Here is a 10,057-nt window from a genome sequence, read left to right as displayed (position 1 = left end):
CTGGCAGCTGCAAATCCTCCTGAGCAGGGTTGAGTGTTGGGTGGGCTGAGCACTCCACAAATGTCCAATTGGGCTGAAATTTGGATATGTTGTACTAGACACCCATTGGAACAAGTTTCATGAAGATCTTCACCTCATCCAAGCCCCATAGCATTCTGATCCAAGGCCAAGAAGCTGACCTACGAAATTGGGCTGGAAAGGAGTTGTAGCCAAAATGTGTTTGTCTTTAAGCCCTTCTTCCATTCACCCAAATCAAGCCTTAACATGCATGGATTGCATCATTTCCTATCCAAAGTCATCATTGTTACCTAAATGTCAATTAACTGAAAGATAAACACAAAAAGGATTAAAAGCACAAGTTTAACTCAAAAACATAACCAAATCATAAGCTAGAAGGGTACAAAATGATATACAATTATGAACCGATCAAATACCCCCAAACCTAGATTTTGCTAGTCCTCGAGCAAAACAACACAAAACAAAGTTAAAAGCAAAAAGTTAACTAAACCACTTTCGTAGGTAACTCGATTGCATTGAGCGTATGCAACAAGCCTTTAAACCTCTAGGCATCCCTAGTAGGAGGAGTTGTGTCTCCTGAGGGTTTAACAGAAACGATACCCACAAACGCATTACTAACTCTACAAAACAAAGTGGTTAGTAAAACTTGAAATCAACTAATGAGAACGAAAGAAAACTTTAGTCATACCTCCAACACTGTAGAGTTGCCAAGATAGGTGATCAATCAGTGTGTAATGTGGAAGCTATAGCTCAAAGGCACACGGTTTCAAAGCAAGCACACTCAAACCTTGAATAAAGAACATGCTTCGACTCTAATTCTCACAGATAACACTCAATCACTCAGAACCAATGGTTTTATTCTCTCAAACAAGCTTAAGTGAGAATATGAAATAGAAGCACAATATTTGGTTAGATCTCATGAAGGGAATCAAATACTAAGAATAGAGATACACACATACCTACCAGCACCCATGAATACATCCTCAAAGATCAGCTAGGTCTTTCACAAGGTTTGTAATGAAAGGTAAGGTTAGGGGAAATGGAAGAATTGGAAGGAAAAACAGGTAACTTAAGAACATACCAAGGTTGCATTCTTCATTGATCTGCAAGGTAGCATTGACTTATAATGGCATGGCTGCAAACTTCATGGTACCACCTGGCATAGACTTTATTTATTTATATTTTTTTTTTTATATATTTTTTTTACACTTAGATCAAATCGAAACACTTTCATCTTCGTTGATTTGATCTGCATCTTCATTAACTTCATTGCACAGAATCACACCATCTTTCATTTAGGCACATGGCAGCAACTTCCTTGCTTCAAACTTTATCTTGGCACACCTTGGTATATTTCTAAGCTATAGGGTATGGCTACAATAGGTGAAGTATCTCAGATTGAGATACAAAGGTAGGGAAATGATGAGGGTGATAGAAGAAAAGGCTTTAAGTGTTTGGCTTCAAGAGGGTTGATGGAACACACATATAGGTAGGGTGAAAAGAAAGCACATCGAATGGTTATGCACACATAGCCTAGCATCACTTCAATGAGTTCATTCATGAATGAGAGCAAGCACATGATATCTGCAAAAGAGAATCATCCTTAGTATTCAATCAAAATGGAATAATGAGATCATTTAGAGTGAAATGAAGAAAATAAATTGGGATGAGAAATAGAAATAGTTTAAACCCTCTCAAGAAAGCAATTGGGCTCAATATAGCTCACTAGGGTAGTCTCCACTATTCTCCTTCGAGAATTTGAGCATGGTACTTTAGCCACCAGAATTCTAGGAGCCAAAGCTTTGTGAAGTGCAAAATTCTGATATGAAAACCTCAATGGCAGCTCCATAGCATCGATTGTATGACATTAAAAAAAAAAAAATTAGTGACAAATGAACGAAAATTGAAAACACAAATGAATGAAATTTGAAAACCTTCCCCCCAGACCTGAATTGAACATTGTCCTCAATGTTAAAGCAAAGTAAAGATGATTGAGAACAAGTAAATGATAAAGGGAAAAGTTAAGAAAAAGTTAAGAAGAAAAAAAAAACACAAATATACAAGCAACTCACGGATGACCAGTTAAGGGCCTCAGAAAACACAGCCAGGGGATCCGGGAAGGTTGGAGGGGTCACAATGGTCCCGCTTAAAACCCAAACTTCTTAGACACCGAAGGTGTCGCCTAAAGAACTCCTAGACACTGTATTGACGGAGGTGCTCACTGGGGTTACCAAAAGTTAGCTCATATGAAAAAAAAAAATTATTTAAAGAAACAGAAACTTAAAATGACTAAAATAAAAACAAAACAAGTAAAGAGAAAGGATAGAAATGCTCCCCCTTGATGCGATTAGGTCGATTGCTACCAAGCACCTTCTTCTTGAACACATGGGTTGCCTCCCAAGAAGCGCCTTAGTTACTGTCTTGGCAAGACATTATGTGATCAGCTAAGTTGATGGTACAAAGGGAAGTTGATCCACCACATGGCCTGTTTGAATGCCAGCTGAGATTCCCTCATAGAATGGCTTTAAACGTTGTCCATTTACTTTGAAAGTTGAGCCGTCTTTAGGGTTTTGAATCTCCACAACTCCATAGGGAGAAACATTGACCACGGTGAATGGGCCTTGCCATCTAGACTTCAATTTTCCTGGAAAGAGACGCAATCGTGAGTTAAACAAAAGAACTGACATACCTTTGGAGAACTCTTTCCGTTGAATGTTTCTGTCATGGTAACTCTTGGTTCGTTCTTTGTAAAGCTTTGCATTCTCATAAGACTCATGTCTAATTTCTTCCAATTCATTGAGCTGAAACTTTCTTGCATGGCCTGCCTTGTCTAGATCAAAATTTAACTTCTTGATGGCCCAAAAAGCATTGTGTTCAAGCTCCATTGGCAGGTGACAAGCTTTCCCAAACACAAGACGATAAGGGCTCATCCCAATGGGAGTCTTATATGCAGTCCTATAAGCCCATAATGAATCATTGAGCTTGGCTGCCCAATCTTTCCTTGTATTGTTCACCACCTTCTCCAGGATGTGCTTAATTTCTCTATTGCTTATTTCCACTTGACCAGAAGTTTGCGGATGATATGGTGTAGAGACTCGATGGGTGATGTTGTACTTCTTCATGAGTGCTTCGAATGGCTTGTTACAGAAGTGGCTGCCTCCATCACTAATGACAGCCCTTGGAGTACCAAACCTTGTGAAAATATTATCCTTCAAGAACTTGAGCACCACCTTATGATCATTGGTTTTGGTGGCTATGGCTTCCACCCATTTAGACACATAATCAACAGCAACAAGTATGTAAGTACAACCAAAGGAAGATGGGAATGGTCCCATGAAATCAATACCCCACACATCGAAGAGCTCCACAACAAGTATGCTATTCAATGGCATTTCGTTCCTGCGACTTATGTTCCCCATCCTTTGACACCTATCACACTTAACACAAAAATTAAACGCATCTTTGAATAGAGTGGGCCAAAAGAAACCAGATTGGAGAATTTTAAGTGCTGTTTTCTTAGCTCCAAAGTGACCTCCACAAGCCAATTCGTGGCTATGCCTAAGTATGCTTTCTTGCTCTTCTTCTGGAACACATCTTCTGATGAGTTGATCCGGGCAATGCTTGAATAAGAAAGGTTCATCCCAGACATAATGTTTCACCATGGAAAAGAACTTCTTCTTGTCCTGAGAAGTTAGATCATTTCTAAGAACACCACAAGCAAGATAATTAACAAAATCAGCATACCATGGTTCTTTGACTTGGGCAGCATATAGTTGTTCATCAGGGAAAGTCTCATTCAAGGGTAGCACATCTTCTCCTTTTTCTTCAACCACAATTCTGCTCAAATGATCAGCTACCACATTCTCACATCCCTTCTTGTCTCGAATTTCCAAATCGAACTCTTGCAGCAAGAGAATCCATCTAATCAAGCGTGGTTTGGCGTCCTTCTTAGTGAGCAAGTATCTAAGAGCTGCATGGTCAGAATAAACAATTACTTTAGAACCAACAAGATAAGAACGAAATTTTTCTAAAGCAAAAACCACAGCAAGGAACTCCTTCTCTGTTGTGGAGTAGTTGATTTGAGCATCATTCAAGGTCCGGCTAGCATAATGAATCACATGGGGGAGTTTGTTCTTCTTTTGACCTAAAACTGCACCAATAGCAAAGTCAGAGGCATCACACATTATTTCAAATGGTAAAGACCAATCTGGAGCTATGATAATAGGGGCTGAAGTTAGCTCCCTCTTCAAGGTAGTAAAGGCTTCCATGCAAGCTTCATTAAACTCAAAAACAGCATCCTTAGCAAGGAGATTACACAATGGCCTTGTAATGCTTGAGAAATTTTTGATGAACCTTCTATAGAATCCAGCATGACCTAGAAAGCTTCTAATTCCTTTCACAGAGGTAGGGGGTGGCAGATTTGAGATGAGATCGATCTTGGCTTTATCCACTTCAATTCCCTTGCTTGAAATCACATGGCCTAGCACAATGCCTTGTCTCACCATGAAGTGACACTTCTCCCAATTCAAAATCAGATTTGTTTCCTGGCATCTTTTAAGCACTAGAGACAAGTGGTGAAGACAATTATCAAAAGAGGAACCAAAAACTGAAAAATCATCCATAAATACCTCAATGAATCGTTCCACCATATCTGAAAAGATTGACATCATGCATCTTTGGAAAGTTGCTGGGGCATTGCACAAACCGAATGGCATCCTTCTATAAGCAAACGTACCAAATGGGCATGTGAATGTGGTTTTCTCTTGGTCTTCCGGAGCAATGGGAATTTGATTATAACCTGAAAAACCATCAAGAAAACAATAGTAAGCATGGCCAGATAAACGTTCAAGCATTTGATCAATAAAAGGCAAGGGGAAATGATCTTTTCTAGTGGATGTGTTCAACTTCCTGTAATCAATGCAAACTCTCCAACCAGTGATAGTTCGTGTAGGAACTATCTCATTCTTCTCATTCTTCACAACGGTGATTCCGGACTTCTTCGGAACAACTTGTACAGGGCTCACCCACTTAGAATCTGAAATTGGGTAGATGATTCCTACATCGAGTAGCTTTAAAACTTCAGCTCTAACCACCTCTTTCATGTTGGGATTTAGCCTCCTTTGGGCATCACGGGATGGTTTGCTGTCTTCTTCCATTAGAATCCGGTGCATGCACATGCTTGGACTAATTCCTTTGATGTCTGCTATGGTCCACCCAATGGCTGTTTTATGCTCTTTTAGAACCTTAATTAAGCTCTCTTCTTCTTGTGAGGTGAGACCTGCAGCAATTATAACAGGGAGAGTTTTGTTAGCACCCAAATAAGTATATTTAAGATGATTGGGCAGTGGTTTAAGTTCTAGCTTTGGTGGGGTGATAATGGATGGCTCCAATTTCGTGGATGATGGTCCAAGAGGCTCGAGTGGTGGCCTAAAGGATGGAGGGTATGGTTGAAACACTTCTAAGGCAGCCACCACTTCTTGGAACTCCGGTTCACAAAGATCTTCCTCTTCTTGTGTTAAGACAGCTTCTAGAGCATCATTAGACTTTCTCTGCAAAATTTTGGAAGAAACCTCATGATCCACAACATCAATTGAAAAGCAAGAATCAAGAGAGATAGAAGGTTGAGATAGAGCATTAAGCATTTTAAATTCAACAGTTTCACCCAGAACAGTCATGGAAAGGGTGCTATCTTTCACTTTGATAACTGTGTCTGCAGTGGCCATGAATGGCCTGCCTAGGAGAATGCGATCAACATGATCTCCATTTGGATTGTCTTCCATGTCCATCACTACAAAATCAGCAGGGAGAATTAGTGTATTAACTTGAACTAAAATATCTTCTACAATACCTTTTGGATATTTTATAGAATGATCAGCTAGTTCAAGTCGTATTGAAGTCTTCTTCATCCCTTCTAAGCCAAGCTTTTGATACAATGAATATGGCATTAGGTTGACACTTGCTCCCAAGTCCAACATGGCTCTTCCAACCTTATTGCCTCCAATGTTAATGGGAATGTCAAAGCTGCCAGGATCAACTAGTTTTGGTGGAAGCTTCCTTTGCAACACAGCACTTACATTCTGGTCAAGCTTTACATCTTCATTTGGAGCGAAATTGAGCTTGTGAGTTTTCAAGTCCTTGATGAACTTTCCATATGCAGGAATCTGTTCAATAACATCAAGCAAAGGCAAATTGATATTAACTTTACTCAAAATATCATAAATCTCTTTAAAAGCCTTATCTTGCTTTGCTTTCTTAAGACGGCCTGGAAATGGAATCGGTGGAACATATGGAGCGGGTGGCACGTATCTATCTTCTTGAAGATGTGGTGGCACAAATTTGTCATCTCTCTTATGCAATTGGAATTGTTTGGATTCCTGAGAATCTGATTTGGCATTAGGAGCAGATTGAGAAGTTTTGAGATGTTCCCCTTCTGTAGCCGTGGTCTCCTCCTCTTCATCTTCTACAATCACAACATCATTTGAAAGATTAGAATCAACTTTACTATCAATGATCTTACCTGATCTGAGCACATGAATGGCCTTGGCTTCTTGGTTCTTTGGATTGATCTCGGTTTGGCTTGGCCATTTCCCAGGTGCTCTTTGAGTTATTTCAGCAGCTAATTGGCCTATTTGAACTTCCAATTTGGCAATGGCAGCTTGTGTAGTTTGCTGGAAATTGGAATGGTTGATTGCCATCTGCTTAACTATATCCTCCAATGATGATGTTTGTTGTGGCTTTTGGAATGAAGGGGGATTGGCTTGATTCTGAGTATTCCTCCATGAAAAGTTTGGATGATTCCTCCAACCTGGATTATAACTTTGAGAGTATGGATCATTTCTTGGACCTTGGTTGTAGGAATTTACCAACTTAGCTTGCTCTTGCACAAATTCTGGATATCCAGCCCCAAGTGGACAAGCTATGGTAGCATGGTCAGGAGTTTCGCAAATACTACACACTTCCTTCGGAGGGCTTCTTGAGTTTAATGCAAGAAGAGCATCTAGCTTTTGTTCCAGTTTTGAAATCTGCACACTAGAAGCATCATTAGAACCACTAATAACACGTTTACCTCTTGTATCCGTATGTTGGGTCTCCATTGCTATCTCCTCAAAGAGTTCATATGTTTCTTCTGGAGTTTTGGTTTTAAAAGAACCACCTGCAAAATTGGTGACTATATTATGACTAGAAGGGGTTAGTCCTTTATAAAACATACGCATTTGAAGCTTCAATGGAATCCCATGATGAGGACATTGGTTGAGCAGCCCATTGAATCTCTCCCATGCTTCACAAAACGATTCATCATCTTGCTGTGCAAATAACAAGATCTTATCCCTAAGCATGTCGGTCTTTTGCGTGGGGAAGTATTTCTCCAAGAACTTCTTTTGAATGGCAGCCCATGTAGTGAGTGAACCAGGCTTCAAAGAATTCAACCAATATTTCGCCTTATCCTTCAAAGTGTATGGAAACACTCTCATTCGAAGTTGATCTTCTGTCACACCTGTCAAGGGAAAAGAACTGACAACATTAAAAATATCCTTTATATGAGTTAATGGATCTTCATTAGGTAAACCATAAAAGGAAGGCAGCATATTAAGATGAGAAGATTTAAGCTCATAATTTCGAGCTACAGTGGGCAGCAAAATGCTTGAAGGAGATGCTGGAATTGTTGGGATATCAAGTTCTCCCATGAACTCATTGGCAGCCATCTCTTCTTCTTCTTCTTGGTCTGAACTTGCTTCCGAATTTGAAGGTGAAGAACCAGGAAGTTCAGTGTGGAGAGCAATACTTGTAAATGTGGCAAGAGCTTGCTCTTTTGCAGTTGACAACTCTCTTTCTAGACGATTATGAACTTCAAAGATCACCCGGTTGGGTTGCAACGATGGTCCTGCGTTCAAAGATCTGGAGCGTTGGAACGAAGACCTCACTTGTTCAAGGAACGGTCTTTTAGACATAAACTACCTGAAACAGAAAATTAGATTAATTAGAAACACTAAAAAGAATAGGGTAACCTTGGGCACATAACCAGGGAAGAACTTTCGTTCAGTCCCCGGCAACGGCGCCAAAATTTGTTGTTAATTATTATGTTAACTCGCAATTGTACGGGGCAATTAGTAATATAGCAAGACAAGTACGAGGTCGTACCCGCGAAGACTGAGAAGTTCAAATTAGTTATGTACGTAGATTACCGAATTCAAGAAGTTAGGAAGTTAAGTCTAAAACAGAAATTAAAGTGAGAGTGATTGTGATTGTGAAAGGAAGTGAGCAAACTGAAATTGCAAATGAAAGCAAATAAACAAGTGTAACAAAGAGTGGTTTTAAGAGTTGGAAAACAGATTTGGAGACTAGGGCATTCGAATCACCATAACAATTCAATTCTGGGTTATATGGAGTCAAGTGACAAGTCTAATTCAGATTCAAAGATTGATTCTAGCTAAAGTATGATTAGGCCATGGTGTTTGATCCTAACCTTGTGTTCCTAATTCCCTAATTTGATCATTTGTTGTCTAACCTAAAATTAAGCATTAGGAACCCATTAAGCATAGAAGAACAATTTAAACAACCAAGCATGTATCTAATCCCTGTTGTCGAATGTCCATACATACTCTTCCTATTCATAGTTCAATTCGAATTAAAGCATGGTGTCTACTCTTAATTCAAACCAAGATAGTTAACAAACAAGTTCTAATGGTGATCAATCATTCAAACAAGCATGTTAACTTATAAGCATAATGAATAAGAACATGAATCATGAATCAAACTTGAAACTCCAAACTTATAAACCCAGAATATTCATGTTAGGTTACATCGAAGCCCTAGTTATGGATTTAGCTACTCATAATGGAAAAGAAACTAAAATAGAAATGGGAAAACATAATGAATGCCATAAGAGTAGAAAAACCCTTTTCTGAAGTTCTTGTAGTGTCCAATGCTTCTCCAAGAGCTTCTCCACGTCTAGAAGGATGTATGAAGGATATGGAGGTGATTTGAGATGAGCTTGAGTGAGTGGTGATGGCTGAGAAAGAGGAAATTCGTAGGGAAATGGAAGGGAGGTTTTCTGGAGCTGTTTTGGTGATTTTGGGGCAGTTTAGAGTATTGGGTTGATTGCTTGAGTGTTTGGGGTTGTGAGAATGTATGAGGATGATTTCTGGATGATGGAAGTGTGGAGGATAGCTGAAGTGAATTTTGTAGCTTGAAGACTCCTCTATTTATAGGGCTAAGAGGGAGGAACATCATGATGAAATCCAACACCACCATTCCTCATTTAATACAACCCATAACTCCCACTTTATCTTGTCTATGTTAGTGTGGTTCGAATCAATCCCATCCCATACTTCTTTTGCTGCACCTCAAGCTTTCTTCACATGGGATCAAAGGTGATCAATTGTGGCTGCCTTTTGCTGCCAACCCATGTGGTCTTCTTTTGGTTGTTGAACAAAAACGAGTCTTCTGAACCAGACTTGGTGTAGGAAGGCCAGAGGTTTCAAAACGTATCCAATGGGGCTGACATTTGGATATGTTATAGTAGACACCCATTGGAACAACTTCTATGAAGAAAGTATTCCCATCGGAGCAGTAGAAGTATGCGTTTTGGGCCTTACAATTTGGCTGCCGAACAGAGACTGGAGTTGACTTCATTTCATTTATGCTTTACATGCATGCACATGCTTTCTCTATAATAACTCCAGCATGTACCAACTTGATCCTTTAGACTTTCATAGCTGGAATGCCTCCCCACTTCACTCATTATGTTGGATCCAAAGTCAGTTGCAGCATGGGTGAGGCACATGACAAAGCTGGCAACTGCAAATCCTCCTGAGCAGGGTTGAGTGTTGGGTGGGCTGAGCACTCCACAAATGTCCAATTGGGCTGAAATTTGGATATGTTGTACTAGACACCCATTGGAACAAGTTTCATGAAGATCTTCAGCTCATCCAAGCCCCATAGCATTCTGATACAAGGCCAAGAAGCTGACCTACGAAATTGGGCTGGAAAGGAGTTGTAGCCAAAATGTGTTTGTCTTTAAGCCCTTCTTCCATTCACC

At 39.8% G+C, this 10,057-nt stretch overlaps 1 non-coding gene across 1 annotated transcript; it reads left to right on the top strand.

Moving 5' to 3' along the window:
• Positions 1–7,248: 7,248 nt before the first annotated feature.
• LOC148292292 (small nucleolar RNA R71) lies at positions 7,249–7,355 on the top strand. The gene has a single exon (XR_015827160.1). It is a non-coding gene; the product is annotated as a small nucleolar RNA R71 (small nucleolar RNA).
• The last annotated feature ends 2,702 nt before the right edge of the window (positions 7,356–10,057 follow it).

This window comes from Prunus avium, chromosome 8 (genome assembly GCF_965620075.1).
Source record: "Prunus avium chromosome 8, drPruAviu1.hap1.1, whole genome shotgun sequence".
Lineage (NCBI taxonomy): Eukaryota > Viridiplantae > Streptophyta > Magnoliopsida > Rosales > Rosaceae > Prunus > Prunus avium.
Note: the sequence above shows the minus strand (reverse complement) of the source record. Positions and strands in the feature narration are given on the sequence as shown.